Below are 3,321 nucleotides of genomic sequence, written 5' to 3' on the forward strand. Positions count from 1 at the left end.
AGGTTGGAAACCACAAATACAATGTTCAAGAGCCACATCTTTCTCCGGAGCTGCAGGTTGCTGACCCCTGACCTAGAAGGACAAGAGCATGCTGGTGCATGGGAACACCACCACCTCCAAGTTCCCCTCCCAGTCCCAAACCTTCCTGATTTGGAAATATATCACTGTTCCTTCACTGTCACTGGGTCAAAATCCTGGAACTGCGTCCCTAACAGCATTGTGGGTGTACCTTCACTGCACAGACTGAAACTGTTCAAGAAGAGGGGTCAGCACTTTGTGAAGGGAATTTATGGATAGACAATAAATTCTGGCTTTGCCAGCACTTACATCCTGCGTATGAATAAAAAAAAGTATTGATCCTGACAACTGCCTGGTCTGTGCAGCTCAGTGGACCAGCAGACTGTACAGTTGCCTGCTGAGCATTTTCATGGTGTGATAGCCCAGATAATAATTGAAGACAGAATTGTTGGTGTTTGGAGGAAGAGTGTGGTGTGTATTTGAGGTGTGAATGTGCTTAGAGGATTTGTAGTTGAGTTGTAATTTATGTTTGTATTTGAAAGTAGGAACTGTGCATGGGATGTTGTGTGAAGTGAAAAGAGGGGTAAAAGGGAGAGGATTTGTGTGGAAAGTAGAGGTGGTATTGTTCAGTGAGTGTGAAGATGGCACAGAGATTGGTTGAAAGATGACATCAGATTGTGAGAGTGGAAAGCAAATAAGAAAGGAGGTGAAGTGGTGAAATATGTTACAAAGTTATGAGGAAAGGAGAATGGTTGAAAGTGCATTTATTGCACCCCAGATGGGACTTGAACCCACAATCCCTGGCTTAGGAGGCCAGTGCCTTATCCATTAGGCCACTGGGGCTGTTGGTGCAAGTTTTCTAAGTTGTCCCTTTGACACTCTTTCTAAGCAGTGCTAAATATGAAGCCTTTATTTTCTCACACAACCACAATGTATTGATGCCAAAGGTTCCAGCAATGACATGACAGGATGTGACTTGCTGTTGTCTGTCAACAATTAGTACAGTTGATTACTGGGCAAAATGTTGATTGGATGTGAAAAGCAAGTGTCTTTCCAGAGCTTTCTTTCCTTACCCTGGCTCGAAGTTTCAGTCATTTCTCAGACAGCACTCAAACTGAAGCTACTTTAATCTTTGTGTGTTTCTTAATGATGACAAAGAGCAGATATTCACTGAATGAAGATTAATCTCATCCCAGATGGGATTTAACCTCACAAATATCTGCCTGTAGAAACCAGTGCCTTATCCATTCGGCCACAGGAGCACGACATCACACTGGATGCTCTTGCTGTTTGCTCTGGATTCTTTCTAAATTCCACCTGTCCCTGTGGCCACTCACTTTATTTTCAGCCAATTCCACATCCTTTAGCAATGATGTGGAGCAGGTGGGAGCAGATCTGGTTTCCTGAAGCCGTTTGCTCAATGATATATTTTATCTTCTTGGAAATATCACTGTCTATCATTAGGGAAGAATTTACAAAGCTTCCCTTAAGCATGTTATCCTTTGACTTGTACAAACACCACGACATTGATTAGACTTCTACTGCTGGATATGTGCTCTCATTTATAATGGACCATGATATTTGGTAACTGTTAGTGGGCCCAGGACTGCATCAGAGATTCACGAGTGTTCGTAAGGATTCAAATACACAGGACAATGATATCAAACATCATCAAAAACACCATTACCTCACTACCATGTCATGAAGCTGAAGGCATTTGATGTCACAAGGAAGCTTGCTGACAGGAGCAACTGAGATTGGTTGATAAAGACATCAGTGAGAGGGGACAGAATATTTTGAGTGGGGAGGGGAATTTGTGGTTGATATGGAAACCGAAAACATTGGGAAAAGTGTTGAGATACTACAGTCAGAGATTCAGGAGCTCGGGAGGAATTAAAGAGCAGGACTTCAAAGCTAGTAATTTCTGGATTACTTCCAGTGTCATGTGCTAGTGAGTACAGGAGCAATAAGATAAGACAGCTTATCACCCAGCATGTAAAAAGATTCCTGGGGTATTGGAACCAGTTCTGGGGCAGGAGGGACCTGTTCAAGATGGACGGGTTGTACCTCAACAAAACTGGGACTGATGTCCTTGAAGAAACTTTAACTGGTGTTGTTAGTGAAGGTTTACATGAATTTGGCGGGGGTGGGGGAGGCACCAGGATGTAGCATTAGAGAGGAGAAGCAAGATGCAAAGTGGACTGGGAGAGACAAATAGCACCAGAATAAAGAATAATTCAGAAATGGGAGGGTCAGACTGGGAGTAAATATGAAGCAGTCTGAGATGTATTTGGAGTGTATGTAAGTAAATGCACTGAGTGTGGGAAATGAGCTCCGTGAGCTGCAGGTACAAGTCACCACACTGGACTATGATATTGTGGCAATAACAGAGATCTGGCTCAAAGGAGGGGAAGATTGGGATACTGAATATTCCTGGCAACAAGATATTCAGGAATAATAGGGCAGGAAAAATGGAGGGCATGGCAGTATTGTTCAAAGAAACTATTATAACACTGAGGAGGAATGATAGAGTTGAGAGACCAAAGACAGAATCTATTTCAGTAGAATTGAGGAAAACTAGAGGAGTTATTATTGTGACTGAGTGTATACGATGGGCTGAATGGTCTCCTTCTGCTGTAAGTTTCTATGATAAACAAGATAACATTTGAACCTAGAATTTTACAGCTTGGAGGAAGAGTGTGCTGTGTATTTCACCCTGAATCTGATAACATCAATCATACGTGTATTGTAATTGGATATCTACATTACAAAGTAACAACTGTGCCTCAGACATTGGGTAATCTGAAGACAGGATTTAAAAGGGAAGTATTTGCCTGGAAAGTGCAAGTGACATTGTTCCCTGGGTGTTGGGATGGTGCACAGCTCAGTAGAAACATTACATTGGATTGTGACGCTGGAAAGCAAGGCGAGAGTGAGGAGGGAGCCGAACAGGAACTGCCGAGATTGGCTGATCAGTTAAAAAGAAAACTAACTGCTTGTTACAGAATGCAGCCTGTTTACAGAATGTGCTCCTTCACCTAAAACTGCTTTCATCACAAATGAGACTTGCACCATCAATGCCTGTTTTAGGAGGGCTGGACCTTATCCATTAGGCCATGTGGCTGCACATAGAAAGAGTTTGGTCTTTGCAACTGTCCCCTTTGTCTCTCTCTGATCACTGCCACATTTGATGCCTTTTTGTGCTCCAATCTTTCTATTCATACACAACCACATTCGATCAATTTGAAAGATCCCAGTAATGACATGACATGATCTGACTTTCTTTTGCCTGTCAGTAATTGA

At 42.6% G+C, this 3,321-nt stretch overlaps 1 non-coding gene across 1 annotated transcript; it reads right to left on the minus strand.

Annotated features, from left to right (window-relative positions):
• Window positions 1-788: 788 nt before the first annotated feature.
• On the minus strand, window positions 789-861 carry trnar-ccu (transfer RNA arginine (anticodon CCU)). The gene has a single exon. It is a non-coding gene; the product is annotated as a tRNA-Arg (tRNA).
• Window positions 862-3,321: the final 2,460 nt, after the last annotated feature.

This window comes from Heterodontus francisci, chromosome 10 (genome assembly GCF_036365525.1).
Source record: "Heterodontus francisci isolate sHetFra1 chromosome 10, sHetFra1.hap1, whole genome shotgun sequence".
NCBI classification, from domain to species: Eukaryota; Metazoa; Chordata; class Chondrichthyes; order Heterodontiformes; family Heterodontidae; genus Heterodontus; species Heterodontus francisci.